Raw genomic sequence first — 21,924 nt, 5'->3', positions numbered from 1 at the left:
GTCATTTTTACTATTTTCCACACGCTGCTGTTATTTTTTTTTATCATATTTGGCATATGGATAAAATACATGCTTTTTCCACTTGATGCACTGTTACAATCAATGTTGCTACAAAGCAGTAAAAATCTTCTCATCTTAAGACGTAGAGGCATCATGACAAAAACCCTTTTAAAGAGTTAAAATTGAGAAAATTAAGGAATACTTGATATTTATGATTAGGACTGATGTTTGTTAAGAAATAAACTCAAAGACAGTAGAAAATTATATTAAGGTGTAATATTTTTTATAGCCTGATTTTGAAAAAGTGCATTTTGTGTGTGAGTATTTGACGCTGCACAAAAATAATGTATAAGAATCAATGTTGCTGCAAGTAATTTACATATACTATGCTGTGATAATCAAAACTAATAACAGTCTGAAAAGTAATGAATATTGGATATTTATGATTAGGACTGAGGTTGGTTAAAAAATGAACTCAATGAAAGCAGAAATTTTGAGATTTGTACACAGATACGAGTGTGTTTCATATTAAATGATGTGAGGATGGGAGTGTTGGTGTCAAGGTGATGAAACTGAATTCAAGCAGATTCCTGAAGCAAGTCAAGTCATATCTAAAAAAAGTCAGTGTCTCACCATGTCAGCACATGATGAGTGGGACTGAATTATTTAATTAATTAAAAAGAAAACCTTTCAAAAGCATACTGTAGTGAGAGCTTCAGCGTTTTCTAATATATTCAGTTTTGATCTCAGGAACAGTGCCAGTGCTATGATCAGATCTATAAAAGAAGACACTCAAACTCACTGATTATGTCTGATAACAGAGAGGAAGCACAGCAACAGGGTGTATATTTATACAGGGTTCTCCTGGATCAGTAAAAAGTCTTAAAAAGCATTGAATTCATTAATCTAAAAGTAAGGCCTTAATTGGTATTAAATGAACTTATATTAATCTTTCAAAAATCAAAATCAAAAATGCTCCGTCATCGGAATTAGGATTTTAAGAATTGTTTTTTTTTTTTTCTTACGTTGTAGGCTATTTTAAAATCTCAAAATTATTTTAACATCTTTTTTTTTGTTGTTAAATAATTGAAGACCTTCTTTTTTCTTATCAAGATGAGAATTCAAATAGTGGAATTTCACATGCAGACTTAGAAACACAAAATTGCCCCCAAACAAGCAGCCAGAAATGCCAGATATATCTCACTTCTTTTGGTAAACTAATTAGATACTTTCATGATAATATAATATGTTCATTGTTTTTCATGTGTTCTTCAAGTAAAGAATAAAAAAAGATTCCTTTTTCAACATCTATTTTTTTTTAAAAGTCAGCTTTTGAAAAAATTGTTAAAGTCTTAAATGTACCTTACCTTAAGCTGCAGGAACCCTGTTATACCACAAAAATTTAGTCCTACATGTGTTGACTGAATAATTGGGTAAATCATTGGGGTAAATGACACTAAATCAATGTATTAATTCAACGAGCATTGATCCAAGATTATCGATTCGAAACACTAATACATGTCGCCATCTTTAAGATGGATTTCTGCAGTATATTTCCATCCAAACATGCCTTCTTCCGAAACATTCAAACAGTGCTGGCAGCCCTGAATATTTACTGATATCGATCACAAGTGACATCAATCATGTGAATCTAACTGAATCAAAGTTGGATCATGGCAGACTTTGTGATACCAGCAAATATATTGTTGTCCAAAGAATCTTCATCATATATCAGGACAAAATGTTCGATTTACACAATTACTTAAAAAATAAAATAAAATAAAATAAAATATTTGGTTTGTGTCATATCCTGATAGGATATACATGGAAATGTCTTATTTTTCTGTAATAATAAAACTACAAGATCAACTTAATCTTATTTAATGTGTGGTATTTTAATGATACTGGGAAACTGTATGTAACTGACATGTATGAAATCTTCAAAAAAAAATGTGGATTACAAGTTATCAAGAAATGTCTTACAAACTGCAAAAAAATAGTAAAAGGTGACAAAGAAAATGACTTGAAAATTAGCTTTTTGAAAAATGGGGGGAATTATATAAATAATCTTTAGAAAATTATCAAAACTTGGGAAACAGACAAAATATTTATAATCATCAAGATTATATATCAAAATTCTATTACCAAGAAAAAAAAAGTGTATTCTTTTATTTTCTACATTCATTTCAGGTCAGTTTCTTGTTTATTTTTATTTTTTGCTTATTTTCAAGGTAATTTTGTTTTAAGTTTTTTTTTTTTTTTTTTTAACATTTCAATAACACAAGATGGCAGCATTGTCCCTCATCTGTAGATAATTATATGTATTATATATATATATATATATATATATATATATATATATATATATATATATATATATATATATATATATATATATATATATAATAGACAGACAGACATACAGACATACAGATAGATAGATAGATAGATAGACAGATAGAAAGAAATAACTTTTTACTTAAATCTTTTGAGCAAAGCTATTTTTGGGTCATTTCTTGATCTGTTGCTTATTACCATCCTCCCATGTTTTTGGCAGAGATCAAGCCAATTTGTCCAGGTCTCAAAGGGTTAAAAGTTGCCAACTACAGCTTTGCAGATAGGAGTGAAGGTCATGGTAACATAAGCAGGAAGAGAAAAATGTTATTCAAATGAATAGCACATATTGGACAATATTCAGCCCTAGGTCTTTTTTCCTGTTCTCAAAACCCTTCACAACAATTTCATCTTCACAGTCCAAACAATCTGAATCATTTCTGGTAGCTTTTGAACAAATCCTTCAGGTCTTTTTGGAGTTAATTGATTATGCAAATGTATAATATAGAGTGACTTTTTAACTGACCACTGACTGCAGGGAAGCATGTGACGTTTCTTCATATATTGCAGGATGTGTTGCAAAACATCTTACATCTCCCAAAGCATTTCCACAGAAAAGATTTCCTCAAATACACTCAGAAAATCATGATTAACTTTCATATTGAAGTTATCCGACTTGTGAATTGACTTTGAGTTGAGCAGTGTGTGTGCATGGAGGGAGCAAAGGACTTAACAGCACGCAGAGAGGTGAAATTAACTTGTCTGAGGAAATTGGCATTTAGGAAAACATTAGCGCTTTATTGCCCGCGGTCACAGTGACTCATGTAATGTAATTACATCAACATGATAGAATTTGCCCCAAATCCCTCCGAAAGCTGCAGCGTGCTCAAAGTTTGGCCTTCAGGCCGAAGTCTGGAGATCCTCCAAATGTTTTTATTCCGTTAATTACGCAAATGAGTACATCAGTGTGTGTCTCTGTGTGTGTAAGATGAGGTTTTCATGTGTATGTATGCATACTTGCAGGCTTAGGCGAACCCTTTAACCACATCAGAGTTGCCAGTTGTTCCTTGTTGTGGTTGAAGGTTTTATATCGGCCTAGGGATAGCACAATTAACCCTTTGAAACCTGGAGAGATATCACTTTCCTTGTGCTACTTTCAGATACCCTTCACAAGTATTTAAACCTTAAATTCTAGACAAATTAGCTTGATTTCTTAAAGAAAAAAATGGAAAAAGGGCAATGAGAGACTTAGCAATAAATGTTCTATTCATTTTGAGAAATCAGTATATTTAGATTTTTTTTTAAACCTGAAAAAAATGTCCAGGGAAAAAAGACAAAAATGGTGAAAAACTTTACTCATAATTATAATAATTCTATATTTCAAATTATGTTATCAAGCTATTAAAATTTTTAAGCACTTCCCCGTTTTTTTTTTGGTTTTTTTTTTACTATTGCTGTCTTCCTATATTTTTATAAACCAATTTGCTCTAGTTTCAAGACCAAAGTCTCACCTGTTATCCTCCTTTTAACCACATGGTGGAGACATTGTCCACGGTTGAATTTTGACCACACGACTCAGATGGAGCTCTCAGATGGCAACAATGCTAAACTGCTGCTCCTAATTTTAAACTCAGCTTATTAGGAACAAAATTGAACCTGCGTGCTTTGTTATGTTCACACGTGACTTCAGCAGACACTGAAAAGTGAAAAACGTGTTTTTGCAGAAAAATCTTCTCATTTGTTTTCTGCAGGATGAAACAATATGACAAGTGTCAGCAAGTGTCGGCAGTCACACTGACGTATTTATTTGCAAGTCAAATTAGCACCGTTTTCTGTGTGTTTCTCTTGTCTGGCACTCTGTGAATAGTTGTGTTACAGTGAAGCCAACCATCTGGTACATTTAACAGCCTCAAGCAAACTCCTGCAATAATAACTGTGTAGCTGCGACTGTGTATCTTTAATATCTGCAGCACAAAAATGATAATCTGAATTTATTATTCAGTCTCATTATGCCGTGTTAAGATATCTGTGTTTTGTTCGGTGCTGTTGGCCCTTTTCTCTCCTGCAGCTGCTCGTTAGGTGATGCAGGTGTGCTGCATCACCTAACGAGGTGCAGCTGGTCTGGAAAGCAGCTGCGTTAGAGCGCCTGCTCCTGCAGAGGACAGAGGCTCCCAGACGCTTTTTGCATGTTGTTGTTGATAAATCCCATGGATTTGATTGTTTTAACCTTCAGGGCTCTGTATCGCTCTGTACACAAAATGCACTTTTAAAATAGTATCAAATAATATCAGAAGTTGATATGATTTTCTACTTTCAATGACATAATTGTTTTAACCAACATCAGTACTAATCTTAATATCAAATATTCATTAATTCTCAGAATTTAAACCCTTTAAATGCCAGGTTTTTGTCATGATGCCACTATATTTACAGGCAAAAAACCCCCACAAAAATTGATTATTTTCTATATACCACTAAAATATTTTTTATTGTTATTATTTTATTATTATTATTGTCATTATTTAAAAATATTTTAAAAAATATTACACATTGATTTGATTTTCTACTTTTAATTGAGTTAATTATTTTAACCAACATCAGTCCTTATCATAAATATCAAATATTCACTCATTTTCAGAATTGTAACCTTATAAATGCCAGACATAATGCCACTATGTTTTTTTAAGGTAAAAAACAACAACACAAAAATGTAATATTTTCAATATACTACTTACTAAGTAGATTATTATTTTTTTCTGATTATCACAGTCTGGGATATGTCAATGATTAGCAGCAACACTGATTTTTATACATTATTGGGGTTTTTTTTGTGCAGTGTCAAACACTCACATTCATATCGCTCTGCACACAAAATGTGCTTTTCAAAATCAGGCTACAAAAAATCGTATGCATTTATATTATTTTCTACTTTTATTGAGTTATTTTTTTAAACCAACAAAAGTTCTTAAATATCATCAATCATAAATATCAAATATTCATTAATATTCAGAATTTTAGCCCGTTTTAATGCCAGATTTTTTTCATTATGCCATTATGTTTTTAGATGAGAAAAAACAACACAAATGAAATTGAAAATGAATTATTTTCACTGTGCTACATGTTGAGTACATTTATATTTTTATTTTTTTATTTTTTTGATTATCACGGCCTGGAATATGTCTATGATTTGCAGCAACATGGATTGTGACAGTTAATTGTGACAGGAAATAGCATGTATTTTCTCCATCTGCCAAATATCTTAAAAAATGACATCATCAGCAGGAAAATAGGCAAAAGCTCAGAATGACGCCCAGAAATAATCCAGTGCATGTTTTTATACTCTGATGGCTGTGGGATCAAAAATTGCAGTCTGAATGGGTTTAAATGGAGCATTTTTGCTTGTTTCCACAGTGTATTTTAGACTGATTGTAGGAGCTGAGCTGGAAATTCCAAGATTAAACAAAAATACACACTTCTGTTAAAATATATGCCACGTGCATGAACACAGCCAAAATTATCAAAAAAGAATGAAAAGTGCGTAAAATGTGCCAAACAGTCCCTGAGGGTTAAAAGTGTCTTATGTGATGTTTGGGGGTCAGTTGTGGAGTGTTGTTCAACTAATAGAGCTGCCCACAGGTGGGGTGTTAACAATATCACTGAAATGAAATAAGATAGCTGGTCTGGAAATACACTTGCTTGCAGTGTGGTTTAATTATTAGCATGATGGAGAGGAGCCTGTAGCCATAGCTCCAGCTGCTTTTATTACAGCATCATCACTGGGCCAGAAACGCTGCAGCCTCCTTCCAAGCACCAAATCACCCCTGAAATGTAGCGTGACAAGGCTAGTGCTGAAATGAGTGGTACAGTATTTAATTAGTCAATCTATAAAAATCAATCAATGAGAAATTAGTAAGTATTAAATCGTTGAAATCGTTAACCAGGCAAAAGTGATTCTTTGCCTGGTTCCTATTTCTCCAACTATTGCATTAGTCATTTAGCATTTATGCCATGATAATTAAATATCTTTTGGTTTTGGACTGTTTGTGGGTCAAAACAAGTAGTTTTAAAATGCAGTATTGAGCTCTTGGAACTTTTGCACTATTTAAAATAATAAAATAAAATCCAAGATGGCAACTGCCAAAATGCCAAACTTGAGACTTGAAAAAGAGAGGCCACAAACTCATGGGTGATGACATGGTTGATGTGTTCATTGTTTCTGCAGTCTATGCTTCACCTGCGTTGTTTAATATCAGTGAAAATTCAGCCTACCTGCTCTGAAAATAGAATATAGTAGATACACATCGATAGGGAGGATGCTTATGATTGTATAATCAGCCATGGATTGTATAAAATAATGAACATAGCATCCCTGACCTGTCAGCTATTGGTTTGTGGACTGCTGTTCTGAAGCTTGAGTTTGGCATTTTGGCCATCCCCATCTTAGATTTTGAACATGTTTGGACAACAGGATAGAGCTGTGGAGGGGTGAGGGCTGGACATGACTGTAGTGACGCATTGCAGACAGCCTGTTGCTCATAGCGACCCTTTCCTTAATTAGGCATAAATTAGGTTATTCCTTGATGAAATGTAGACAGGCGAGTTATATAAAAATCCCTCCCTCCTTGCAGTTGTTAAGAACGTCGAAATTAGCTCTAGAGACCAAACTGTTTTTAACCTCTAAACCTCTCCGTTGGCTTCATATTTTAGACCCGCATGTTACCACATGGGGAGCAGATATCACACTGTGTGTGCTTGGACTCCTCCAACATACATTTTTAAACACCAAACACTTAATTTCCTGCATCCTGGTGATTCTTTTATGCACCAATTTGTGACTTATTTTGCATTAAGTTATAATAAGATTCTCTTTAATTTTGTCAAACTAAAAGTCCTCTGCTACTTAAATGTTTTCATTTGTGGGAACAAGTGCACAAGTGTGGATGCATGATCCGGCCCGTTCTCATTCTGACCTTGTAAAATCCAGCCACTTTAACAGCATCACGATCTTTTGCCAAATGCCACCTTCCCCTACCATGAGAGCACAGCGGTGTGAGAATGCGGCTGGAAGTAACCTGTTGTGTCTGCATGAAACACGGCAGGACAACATCAGGTTTAAATGCTGCGGGTAACAACATAATGCAAGAAGCAAAAGAGGGCACCTATACAGCCCTCATGAGAGGCTGTGGGTGACTCCAACAAACCCTGGACGTACATGTAGGAGTGTGCGGTGTTTGCTTTGTATCTGAATGTGATTTTTTTCTTTTACACCTTACTATGTGCCTCCTTCCCCTAATCTTAACCATCCATGGCAGCATGTGTGTTTGCTGACGTCCTGGTATTGGTTGCCATGTGCTTTTGCTGCCTAAACATAACCATGTGCAGCATAATCCCACCATGTGCTTGTGTTTACATGTGTTTGTATCCCTGGAATGTAAACAGTAGACACTTAAAGACACCTAAAATGTAATATACAGACATGGAAGTCCACTGCAAAGCATGACAAGTGTGTTGCATGTTCACACACGCGCAAAATGTAAAATTTGCATGCTAATATGCAGAAACATGAATTCAGACTGTTTGAGGCACACAAAAAGTCACACACACACACACACACACACACAGACACAAACACCCTCATCTAGCAGGCACTGTGCACTGTGCCCTGCTCTCTCTCTCACACATACACACTCTCACACACACACACACTCACACAGAACGGTGTTTTTTGACCGCGTCAGGCTTTAAGACCAACGTGGCTCTTCTATCATTCAGTCCCTCAGAAGTGTTTTTCATCCTCTTTTTCCCCCCCGGAAAACAGAATTCATGACCCGTCACCTTTTTTGCTGACTGCACAGGCCGTCCGCTGCCTCGGTAAACGATTTCCTGGCTATTTTAGCTGCCTCACAAAACACTTGATGACACAAGTGGCATGAAAAGTATGCAATTCAATTTGTCAGTGGTTATTACTTTGTGGCGCGGACAGTTACAGTTATGTTTTGATTACGGCCGTTTTCTGTCGAGCTGGCCATCGATGAGTCCTGTTTTTAAAAAGCAGAAGAGGAAAAAGTGTTTGTTTCCTCCCTTTGGCGATCTATTAAACGTCCCCTCTTGTCTGCTTAAATCACATCTCATTGCAAGGCTCACCTTTTAGCGAAGTGTCCTTTTGTGCTGCGAGAGAAAGGAGGTGAGAAACAGAGTGGGGAGAAGGTGTTACACAGACAAAGATAAAGGGAGGAAGGGAAAGGTTACCTTCAGACTGGCAGCACGCTGAAGAATATGTGTGAACGTGAGATTCCATCGACTCCTGTGCTCTGATTTCTCTTACAGCGTGTGTGCATAGTGTGTGTGTGTATGTGTGTGTTTAAATAAGGCCCCTGCACCAACCAAATAGGTCATTTGCCCTTGAAAGAATGACATGAGACTAGATGAGCAGGGAACCTTTTTACCATGTCCTATTTCACAGGACAAATAAAAAGGAACGCACACACACTTCCAAACACACAATGGCATACAGTGCCCTGAATCTGTCAGGGTCTCGGTCCCCCTTCCTCCACTCAGATACGAATTTCCACAAAGGACTTGTCGCAATCTCATCTTGCTTTTTTTCTCCCCACTTCTTCACTTATTCTTCCCATAATTCAGAGCATCCCTCGGCGGCACCTAGCAACTTCTCCCATGAACATGGGCAGGTTCAAATAACAAAACTCGTCTCTCCTCGGAGGCTTCTCCTCTGAGGTGTTTTTTTTTTTCATTCTCTCTCCCTGCTCTCTTTTTCTCTCTGGCCTTCGTAACTTTTCTTTACTTTGCTCTTTCCATCATCATCCTCCCTCAGTAGGGTTGCACACTGCTGAGAAAAAAAAGAAGGCTTTCATGTTGAAAGAAATCCAACCTCTGGTTACTGAAATACCAAACCATCAGCCGTCAAATGTTCAAACAAGACGCAAACGACAGCTACACATATATTTTTAACCTTCTTCATTTCATCCAGAGAAGGGGCTCGGCTGAGCTCTCTGCAAACAGCTCCCTGCTCCATTCTCACACGGTTACACTCATTCACAGTGGGATCGGCCCAGTGCGACCTCGCTGTTCTGCTGCCGGCTGCTTCAAGAAGGCCACTGCGGGGTGTAGCTGCTTGTAGCTCAAGGGCAATTTTACTGAGGCTCTCGAGAAGTGTTTTTTCGTCATTTCCTCGCCAAAGTCTTCCCATTCAGACTCTAACCAAGAGAGGCTGACCTCACCAGGAAAACAACAGCACTGGTTGCTTGATCAAGGTTCTGTATGCAACATACAAACAATTCCTCATCACACATGCCACTACATGCGCAGGAACATTTATCTGCCCAGTAGAAAGACGTACCTAACAGACTTTAATTTAAAAAAAAATAAAACAAACAAAAATGCAAGAACATAACTCATGGACGCAGCAATGCATCTGGTAAAGTCAGTGTATAGTACGCAGTCTTACAAACAATGGTTGCAATCTACTACAAAGAGGGAAGATAAGGGCATCTGCGGCTCAGTGGATAGGGCGGGCGCCCCATGTACAGAGGCTGAGTCTTCACTGCAGCGGTCGCAGGTTTGACTCTGGCCTCGGCCCTTTGCTGCATGTCGCCTCCTCTCTCTCCCCCTTTCACATGTACACTCTGTCCTATCAAGTAAAGCCCAAAAAATATCTCAAAAAAAGGGGGGGAAAGATAAAGAAGAGGCTCCACATGTGTATTGTCACATACTGCAACTTTGCAGTGGACTCACGCTCAAGGAACCCTTCTACATCTGCTGTTGTCTTTGCATCCACCATGATGTCAGCGTTGGGATTATGCTGTTTGTGGTTATGTTTAGGCAACAACACACATGCTGGTACAGATGATCAGGATTAGACAACAAAGGCACGTGGTGTAGAAAAAAAACACTACATTTACATGCATGTCACATGGCTTTAACAGGTTTTGTCTGGCTGATTTATCAACTGACCGCCACCCGTCTGTGTATCTTGCTGCTACAGTAGATGCCTTCCAACTGTCCACAGGCTTATTATAATGATAATGATAATACATTTTATTTATAGAACGCTTTTCAAGGTACTCAAAGACACCATAGAAAAATAAAAAAGATAAATAAATAAATCATAAAATAGAATACACTAAAACATTAAAGTCCATATGACATAAATTACATATTAAAAGTAGTAACAGATGGGTTTTTGTAAGTGTTTTGATCTGTGAGAGGCCAGTGCAGTCATGTGTGGTTTGGAAGAGAAAGGCTCTGCCTGGCTGTGTTCTCAGCTGATGCCGTCCTGTGGTGTATCGTACCGATGCAAAAGGCGGTTTTTGGTGTCAGGATATGTTGAAAGCACTGCAAAAGTGGCAGAATATGATGACTATGGAATATAAATGGGCCGGACATTCAGTGCATTAATAAACAGGAAACAATGATTTGCTATGTAGTGGAGTTATGGCATCCTGAGCAGAGAATGAAGTCACTCTGTGTGTGTGTTGTATTCTGAGCTTCTCTGTGGTTTGTTGTGGTAAGCCGGTCTGGCTGCGAATGCATGTTATTGCATGTTTTTTATCCCACTAGTTCATTGGCACTTCTTTGCACTGCGCTTATAAAGCGGTTACCAATGTTATTAGGAAAGTGTAGCACCCATCCTCCGGTTCCTCCTGGTTAACACTGGTGGGTCTGTCATTATTGTTGCCATTCTGTAGCTCTGTTTATAGAGTTAACACTGTTGTATTCATTGTTGAATTGTGACATGGTTTTCAGAGGAGCCTTTTTTGGGGTGGTGGGAGGGTGCTTTACACATGCACATGCATACATGAATGTATCAACCTACATGCAAAAAATACTATCAGTTCAATTCATGCAGAGAATACTAATCTTGGGAAGGATAATGTACAATATGCATTGTGCACTGAGTGCACCCACATGGATGGATGGCCCCAGTAAGAAGAGACAGCATTATGTTTATTAGACACACATTATCTGAAATTATTATGCACAAGTAAACACGGACTCAAGTATTCAGCCATTTATTTCTGGGAAATAAATATAGAGGAAAATGTACATATACTGAGTATGGGGAAAAAAGTGGCACCAAAAATGAGTATATTTTAGAGCTCCCTTTAAATTTTTCAAATGAGGCTTTCTGCGGAGCTCAAGTCTCTTTCCAGGGAGCTGAACTCCACATTTTGTTTTTTTATCATTTTAAACCCTGGTTGTCTTTGAAAGGCAAAGGCAGAAATAGCATGAGGTTCACTGCTGCTCTTAAAGGAAAGCTGCAGTTCATTATATGTTGGCTTTTATTTTTGTAGCTCTAGTCATCATCATCGTAAGTACTGTAGTCACCAGAGTAACCGTGGAGATGCTTGAACCAGCAGGTCGGATGATAAGGCAGGTTGTAAACAAGCTGAAAGCTGAGCCACATTAGCTAACACTGTGTTAAACTAAAGATATCACTCTCATAATGTGGATCATATGTGGGATGGATTTTTACTCCCATAGATTTGTGAGACAGTTGTAATATAGGAATTTTCAGGGAGAGGTTAGACTTGTAATTTGCAATGACAATAAGTCATAATAAAAAAAACAAGCTGTTTTGCAAAAGTCATAAAGCCTTTCATAAATGGACTTAGCGCCTATGTGTTTCAACTTAGACTGGATTTTCGCTACCCAATTCCTATTTGTTGCCTACATTCGATTTTGTTGACCACTTGGTTGCATCTACTCTTAAGAGTTACTCAAATCCGATATCTGCAGTTACACCTGCATAAACTCTGCTTACACTTGAAACAATGTGCATGCACAATGAATAAACATGCATGTATAAACAGGGCTTTGGCTACTGACCCGCAAAAGGAAATTCAATTACGAAATTATTTTAAGCTCTGTAACCATGAGCATGCTCTCACTACGACTAACATCCTCTTAAATGTGTTTCTTTTGATATGCTATATCTCAGCCATATATATCTGAATCATATTAAACTTAGGCCATATTTAGACTAGAATGACTCTACTGTCAGTGGTGTATTTGGGGGGGGGTGGGGGGTTTGTTTCGTTAATATATGGTTTTCTGGCATCGGAGCAAATGGTGTTGCTGTGATGGTTTCATGGATATAAAGTTGTTTTGCTTTTTCCCAGTATATAAATAATTGCTCCTAGTCTCCTTTCTTTTTGGCTGTGGGGATGCTCCTCCCCTATTATGTAAATTATGAATAAATAAAAAAATTGATCACAAAAACTTGTTTTTTGTTGTAATTTTAAGGTAATTTTCTAGTTCTTTTTACGTATTTCTTGCTTATTTTGGGCCATTTCTTCTTTTGCTGCTCATTGCCTTCTTCCAATGTTTTCTGAAAGAAATCAAACCAGTTTGCTCAGGTTTCAAAGGGTTAAAAAATTGTTTTTTATTTTGCATATGGGCTACACATTTTTTTTTACAATTGGAGAATGTTAGAATTAATTGTAGACCTTCAATTATGATAAGTAAAAGATAAATGGCAAAAATAACCGTAATTTGTTTCCATGTAGTTTTTATTTTAATATTTGCAAAGACACATAGGAGGGAGGTGGTGGAGAGGGGCTGAGGTGCTGCATGAAGCTCTGCAGCCGCAGGTCGCCCTCCCCTGGTTCAGGTTGGAGGGCTTGTAGGACCAAAAACCTGACAAAAGAAATCTGCCTAAATCTCTAGACATCTCAACGTTTAGACACTTTGTATCACGTCGGCATGCTGCGCATAGATTCAGGCTTAGCAGACAGCACTTTCCTCATCTGACTCCATGTTGCAGCCTCCCCGCTGTTTCATAAGGGTTTAGGCTTACTGGCAGAGGACACATGAGATGAAGCACCTGCGTGTGCTGAGCTTCAGAGAGTGCTACTCTGCCCCGCAATAGATAAGACTCCGTCTGCGGCAGCCTCCTTCGCCACGCGCTCATCCCTCAGTGAAAAAGATTGAAAGGGAAGATTTCCTGGAAATTTTCAAAGCAGCAAACAGGATCAACAGCTTAGACGGCTTTTCACTTCTCAGCAACTTCTTCCTGCCTAATGTTTTGGCTTTTTTTAGATGGATGCTACTGCTGTGTGTGTGTGCGAGAGTGTGTGTGTGTGTGTGTGTGTGTGTGTGTGTGTGTGTGTGTGTGTGTGTGTGTGTGTGTGTGTGTGTGTGTGTGTGTGTGTGTGTGTGTGTGTGGTGGTGGAAGGGGTGTTCTTGTGTGGGAATTTATTCTCCTGTGTATTGGAGTGTAAAAGATGCCAGAATGCTGTCTTTCACTTCACTGATGATGTGCAGCAGCCACATGAAGCAGGAGAGTAAACCTCTCTCTCTCACACACACACACACACACACACACACACACACACACACACACACACACACACGCTCTCACTGTAAGTCTCGCCCTTTAGCCATTACACACTTTGCGACATTCATCTAAATATACCCACTCAGTACATTATTACTTTAAAAAAAAGCCCATTACATTCTGCTCCCGCCTATGTCACATTTATGTCCGCCGCTCCATCGCATGAATGCAAATGAGAGCGGGCGTATCCGGAGACACATCAGATCAACCAAAACAAACAACCTGGAGATAAAACCTCGTGGCGTCTCCCTGCCAAAGCCAGTGTGCACGAGTCGATTCTTCTCCCACCCTCTAATTCCTCCCTTACACTCCTGTTTGCTTCACGGAGTCGAAATAAAACAGCAGTTCAGCAGTTCCTGGGCCGCTGTAAGGGATCGAATTGGCGTGTATGGATGTTACGTGTTTGCACCCAATGTCTTTCCGCAAGCAGCAAATTTCATGCCGTCGCCAGAGGCCGTAAACGCATCGATCGGAAGCAGAAGAGGAGGAAGGAGGAGGAGTGATACACAGAGCTACATCTGGCTGTTGACAGAGGGCTACAGCCGCCGGGGTCAAAAAGCTAAAACAAAAGTGTGGGAGCGTCTAACAGTCCAGCACGTCCTCAATCCAATCCATGCCCAAATAAAGTGGTGGACGAGCCAGGACTGGAATGGGAGAGTGTTTTGTTTAAAAGGCCAAGAAACACAGACACCCACCTGTGCATTGTTTGATGTTTTTCTCCGCAGTTTTATGGAAATGTGCACCTTGGTGGCTCCAAGTTGTTTTGGGTGATATCTGTGTTTTCAGTAGTTTGACAGACTTCATTTTCCAGCAGGTACTTTAAAGTATTTTAAAGTGTCTCTGAGCTCAAATCCAGCTTTGAATTCAACACCTTGCCCATTAGAAATGAATTTGAAACATTGACTGGTTTACCCTTATTATGAAAAAGACAAAATTCCAACTGTTTACATGGATAAAAGTTAATATTACACTAATATTCCCATTTTCTGCACAATCTAATTTAGCAGACTAAAAGTGGGTTTCCATTACAGATTTGCGAAAAACTTAAGAAATATTTTCAAAATGTTGATAAAACACAATTGCGAGATGACTGTGTTTCCATGTTAAGCAACTTCCATGCTGATGGATGTTCAAAACATAAGCAGCTTTATTTCTATGGCAGTCACTGCACTAGCTGTCATTGTTTCCAATCTAAGGTGGCATAGGTGTGTTATGCGAGCGATAATGGAAAGGCAAGCCCTTTATACGTGGAAGTGGCCATGTATGAGGGATTTCTGGGAGGTGATAGTTCACGATTTCACGGAGGAATTGTGGATTCAAAACTTCCACATGATCTGCTCAACTTTTTAAGAGTTATGTGATGCAATAACACCTCTTGTAGCACCTGCTGCATCCTGAGGGAACCAGTTCCTGCAGGCAAGTACATAGCCATAGTATCATGTGACCTAGAAAAGCCAAAAAAGTGCTTTAAAACTCTTTGGTGACAAATGGGAGTTGTTGTTGTTGTTTTTTTTTTAACTGACGTGTTTCCATTAGGCTTATTCAATATTTGGAAATTCAATTTGCACAAATTTAGGGTAAATCAAAACCTGCCTTATGATGTGCATATTGTTGTAGATCTTATACACAAAATTGCTATCATGTGACTCTTTCTTTCGTTGTTCTTTATTAACTGAGTGCCGAGTTTGTGTTAAAAGTCTGTACTCCGTGTACAGAGATATTGTAAGCAAGTGAAGCGTGAGCGGTGGGTCAAAATCAGATTAAATCTTGTTAAATCTTGATGTATGACAACAAAGACTGACCTCTCCTGGGAGAAGGATCTGTACCTGTCAGCAGAGGTGTGATTCTCTGTACCTGTAAAAAAAAAAAAAAAAAAAAAAGTGAAGGGTGAGATGTAGCTTTATTCCCTGGTGTTTCTATCTGTGTAGAAGACAGAATATGGAGGTGTTGGGAGGCAGTAAACATTTTCTTCAGTTCTGGACTGTAATAGTCATGTAAACACAATGTCTTTCATAGCCAAAAGGCCATGCCATTGATGATACAGATTGTGAGTACTTGACAGCTTCTTTCCTCTCATCTCATCTGAGAGTGAATACAGCAGCTATTAAAAAAAGATGAGAGCCGATGGAAATCTAAAGATGGTTATACTGATGATCATTATAACCAGAGCAAGGGCAAGTCACGCCGCCAGCATCCAGTGTATTCAGAATGAATCCTCGACTTTTATAAAATCAGCATTTGAGCTCTTCATCAAATCGTATCGCCAGGTCAACAAATACTGAATCTTTGTTCTGCCTCTCAGCATGTGATATCAATGCCAAACACCCTTTAGCGTCTTTATAAGATACAGCAGACTTTGAACTCACCCATACCCAACAATACGAGTCCGCTCTCACTCCAAACTCATCAAATATGTCCGCTCTGTCTGTGCTTTTGGTGTACAAGCATGACGCCAAAAGCCATGTGCTTCGACAGAACCGGTGGTTTTGTTATAATACGCTGGCAGACAGCCAGACAGCACAGAGCACATCCACATGCAACGTGTACAGGTGGAGTCACTTGAAAGTGTGGCCGCATTCCTCTGATATTTTAAGATACATAATTGGACAGTAAAAACAAATAAAAAATAGAATCACAGCAGGACCAGACATATAGAGTGCCCCAGGAATGAGTTCTTTAACCTGGAAATACGTTAGCATTTCAGCACTCCTGGTTCCCTTGTCTCAAAGGCAGTGGGTTTTTTGAACAGGCTTTTGGTTAGATGACTGAGATAAGGTCTGTGGCTACCAGTAGCTTAAGAGACTTTCAAGATTTGTTCTACAACATGAAATATGTCATTAAATATCCCATGCATTAATTTTGATCCGTGGTTGCTAACAAGAGGCTAAATGAGGCAACAGAATGCAATCACGCCAAACACGGCTTTACAGCTTTGTTGAATGTCATTGCCAGAAGGTCCTACAACCGTATGGTTGTAGGACCTTCTGGCAATGACATTTAGGCTTCAGCATTTATATAGTGGTGTTTATATCTTGATGAACAAAACATGAAAGTATCATAAATGTTTATTTGCAATTTGAGTTTATTTTCTGCTATAATCCATAATCGAAAGGAAAAATCCCATAGGCTTTTTGACAAGGGAGCCAGGGCTAAACTAACTTTTGCCTTCAAAAAATGTCTCTCCTGGAGCACTCAATTGTCTTTTGTATTCTTTGCATGCTTCTCTTGTCAAAAAATGGTGCCTACATTACCCATAATGCAACTGCAGACAGCTCTGCTTCAATTTTGAGGTGTTATGCTTGTAGCGGCTAATGCAGCCTTGAAACTGTAGCCTCAAGCAGAGATCAGCAGAGGGCTACAGAGAGCTGGTAAGCTCACCTCTGTTTACCTCTGTTTATTTATTTTATTTCAGTCTTGTAGTTTTCACCTTCAACTATGCAGGAGTACTCCCCTGTAAACAGACCTTGATGTGTAAGATCGTTGAGTTCTCTTGACGTTTATTAACTGACAAAAGAACTTGACAACTTCTCAAAACCTCTAAAGTGAATCCACTGTAACTTCAGTATCCACATTATTGATTTGCTACATTAACAGAGGGTTAAACACAAGAATCTTGACTATTGCAGCTTATAAAAGTTAAAATTCTGCTATCATGACAGCACTGGTGTATACCCGTTCCTATAAGCATTCAGAGGAGAGCGTCTGCAGCTGAGAAATAGAAATCCTGCTGTTTGTTCTGCTTGTTATTTGGGCTGAGGGCTACTCCTGTGTGCTGACCTGTACCGACCTCTGGCTGTATGCGCTGTACGCGCTGAGCTGATGCTCTTCTTTTTTGACTGTGCTTTTGGCTTCCTCCACGGGAGCTTGCTGCGAGAAGGCACCTATGCCCCTGCATGCCCGAAGCGCCACGTAGATCCAAGTTGAAATGTAGAGAAGATATCACATTATTGCTCAGTGTGTGCGTGTGTGTGGGTGAGAGTAGCAGACATACAGTGGAGTCACGTCAAGCGAGGATACAAGGCTTTCTCAGAGATGTCCAGACAAGTTGAAGGCTTGTCGTACTGCGTTTTCTGTCTGTTTGTGTGTGTGCAGGCTTGTGCGCTGCCAAACAGAAACCTCAATCTCTGAGAAAAAGAGATAATAAGAAACTTAAGTATCAAGCAGTGATCACAACATAAACATAACCATGTACAGCGTAATATTACTGTGTGGTTGTGTTGACATCATGGAAGCAGCATCCCAGAATGTCAGAGGCAGATAAAGAAGGATACTTTGACTCAGAATTCCACTTTAAAGCAGCAATATGCAATGACTTGGGATGAGAATACCAGTATGTGTTGAACCACACCAGTCCAATAAATCCTTTCGCTGGTGGGTGACGTAATGCTGGTCCGTGTGAAACAATTTCGGCCGGTGATCTCGTAACGAAATTAAAGAGTACACTAAAACATGTTTCTGAAAGCATCTGAGGCAAGGAATATGAAAAGCAGTGACAGTGAGGCTGAGTTTTAAAATTTAATCTCGTTTTGGCCTCTGTTTTCACTGTGCAGGAAACATTATGGCACCCACTTCCTGTTCACAAAATTTTGCTATTAAAGCGAAGCACTAAATTTGTTTTAAGAACATTTTAGGAGAGAGATAGGCAGTGAAGTAATCTTTATTCAGTCAGCAATGCCTGGTTTTATTGGTTGAGGAAATGTGGAAGTACATCATGTTGTTTGAGCAACAGCCCGAGAGCCAGCGAAACAGCGGCTTTCACTCGCAAGGTTTTTTGGAGATGTCCAGACAGGTTGAAGGCTTGTCTTACTGCATTATCCGTCTGCTGGTGTGTGTGCAGGCTTGTGCACTGCCGAACGGAAACCTCACTCTCTGAGAAAGAGAGATAATTAGAAACTTAAGTATCGAGCGGTGATCACATCCACTCTCCAGGAGGATTACAAGCATCTAGTTTCCTACTTCATTCTGTTCTCCATTTCCTCTCTCTTTCCATCTCACTTTGTCGATTCCTCTGTCGTCCGGCTTGACCTTGTATTATTCTAATTATTCTCATTACCGAGTGACTTTAGAGACTTCCCACGCCAGGTACAGTACTGCGCCAGCAGCAGAGCCTCGGCTGACCTTGGAGGCAGTCGGACGATGATGGCTCATTTAAACACAACGTTGTCGGTCTTTGGTTGGTGTGTGGGAGGAAGCGAGGTTGGAGAGGAGGGGGGTTGTGGGTTCGCTCTGGGAGCTGGTTTGTCTCCTACACAGGTAATTAATACGCTTATTAACTCCTCAGCTCACATCATAATCAAAACCACGAGGAGAGAGTGTTGGGGGTGGAATATTTTAATGGGATTCACACAGCTTTAACTCGCAGGGTTGAGTCTGATGGTAGAGGAGAAAAAAATGCTTAAAAGTTTAAAGGTGACTGAATCACTGGATCATTTGATTGAGTGCACTGTGTTTTTGGACAGTATATGCATGGAGGTCAATTGAGTAAGCCAAAATGTGGGCAGTTGCCATATCTTAAACTAGATAGTTTGTGTGAGAGTGTAGATAGAGTTGAAAATCTATTCTATCCAAGAAATTATAGGTGTTTCTAGCTGTCATATTTCATGTCCCCCAGGTGGGCAGCAGGGGATTTTATGCAAAAAAAAATGCAGGCATTAACACAGGGGACAATACTAATTCTTTGCTGGGTGTTATTGAAGTTAAAGCGTTTTAAGGAGTTCAAGTGTGAGCAGAAGTTGAAGCACTGGAAGGGCTTGATGTGTCAGTTGAAGTTTAGGCACATGAAGGAGATATGCTGTAGGTCAAAGTGAAACAAAATATTTCAAGAGTAATCGCCATCTATAGGCTGTATGAAATGATGGCCATAGCCACTATGACCTCACCCATTGGTTTGTGGACTGCCATTTCGAGGCATTTTGGCCATCGCTATGTTGGAATTTTGGAGCCAGAAGTAACTATATTTGGATGAATGGGTGGAGCTCACCTTAATGCTACTTGGTAGCTTGGTTAACACATTGCAGTTACAGTTAACTGCGATAATGCTAATTCTAATTGTCACAAGCAAAAATGAGACGTAAAACTACTAAAAACAAAATATACTTACCAGAAAGACTGATCATCTGACTCCTCAAACAGGCTTTCAGTACAACAAAATGCTGAACAACGTTTTTTTAGACGACCAAAAAATTCAAATTAACTTTCATGAACTGAGAAGATGCTGATATAGTGACAGCTACAGCTACAACTGTTTCTGTTCCTAAAACCTGGATATCAGTTAGCATTTCAGTACCTCCAGTTACCTTGTCAATGGGTTTTTAAATGGACTTTTTCTTAGAAGCCTGAGATATGGTCTTTGGTTACCACAAGCTGAAGAGACTTTCATGTTTTGTTTCTGAGACATAAAATACATCAGTAAATACCCTACTGTGAACTTTAAAGTTTTTATTTGTCTTAAAAAAGGCAGTTGCTAACAAGTGGCTAAAGGAGACTACAGATATAGTCTTCATGCAGAGCCATGCTGAAGATGGTTTTACAGCCTCAAAGCGGTGGCGACGCAATCGTAGTCTAGTTTCTTTATAGCTTAACATTAGCATTTTCTTCTGGCAATTGCATTTAGGCTTCAAAAATCCTTAAAGTGTCTTTCATTCTGTCAAACTGTCATTCAAAGAAACCGCACTCTTAATTATGCAGAACTTTAAAGACTTGATAACATGTAAACCTGTGAGTTATATTAAAATTCAACCCCCTTGCAGTAGTCATGAACAGGAAAATTGGAAACTGGAGATGGAAACTGTTTTTGGTACCATAACATGTTTATTTCTGCTGTAAGACTGGGCATTTTAACATGAGAGTTTATAGGGACTGACACACTTCTGCAGCCAGCCTCAAGTGGCCATTAGTGGAACTGCGGTATTTGTCACTTAAGTGTTGGCTTCATTTTTCAGCCCTGGAGGTTGCAGCTTGCTGAAAAGAGTTGAAGTAGATTTTGAGTGTAAGTGCAAGCAGTTGAACCTTAGGAGAAGTATCAGCTGAAGTGTCTACTCATAAGCACTTACATGAGCTGAAGTAAAAGCAGTTCAAGTGTTTGACAAATTCTAAGGGGACAAATGTAGTCCAAACACACACACACACACACACAAACCCAGCAGACACAGTTCTGTGTGTAGTACATTGGTAACCCGTTCATAGACACGTAACTCACAAGGTTTGCATGTACATGTGGTTGTGTAGATGGAAGTGCTGAAAGCAGTTAAAGGGTCAGATGATGAATATCAGTAGAACAGCTGACTTCTAGAGCTGAAGGCATTTGAAGTGTCAGTTGACATGTGTAGCAAAAGTAACTAAATTGTTGATTGTTTGGAAAGAAATGAAAGAGATGAAAGCATTTAAAATGTCATTTAATGTTTTGGCCAGTGATATCAACTTACAGCCATGGGCCAAATCTGGCTCCAGACTGGGTGCTGGTTGGCCCTTCAGCTTGGGCTGCACAATTAATTAGAATATTATCGAAATCGCAGTATGGCTAAGTGCAAAGGTAAAATGTGTCACAGGCCTACAAATCATTTTTATTTTCTTATTCATTTTTAACAGCATGCAACTCAACCCCCAACCATTTCTCAATCAAAGTAAAAATGCATTGCTTCACAATTGGATATTATTTTTTTTACTTTTAATATACATAAGATGCATAAAGCAAGCATAAAAAATGCTACTCATGACCTCCCAGCAGAGGTCAAGGCTAAGCCCCAAATGTCCTCAAAGCCTTGCAACATCCCTGCCTACATGTGCCAAGGGAAACTGGCCCCTGGCCTCCTCATTTTGCAAAAGAGTATCTCTGGTGTAAGCACTAATTGAAGGGAGCATTTAGCATTTTTCCAATGTTCCCTTTAAATTGATCAGTTGTTTGATCTATCACAATGACTAAATAAAACTATTGTCAGTCCTCTCTTATTTTTCTTCAAACTTGTCACCAAAGTGAGGACAATAGAGTTTTGATTTGAGAGTTACTCAGAGACTTCTCCAGTAAAGCAGGCTTTACTGAACTGCCATTCCTGGATAAAGGAAGAAGGTGAGGGGATTTAATGCACACAGCTCCACAGAATATTGCAAGAGCGATGCAACAAAAAAAAGATTCCTTTTAAAATTCATCTAAGGTACAGCCTTGGCTGAGTTCGGATGGTCTGGCTGACCTCAGTACTGTAGGAAACACTGCAGGTAGCTGAGCGAGTCTATTGCGA

The sequence above is a fragment of the Plectropomus leopardus genome, chromosome 17 (assembly GCF_026936395.1).
Source record: "Plectropomus leopardus strain MGB_pleo_1.0 chromosome 17, ASM2693639v1, whole genome shotgun sequence".
Lineage (NCBI taxonomy): Eukaryota > Metazoa > Chordata > Actinopteri > Perciformes > Serranidae > Plectropomus > Plectropomus leopardus.
This window is presented reverse-complemented; position numbering follows the sequence as displayed.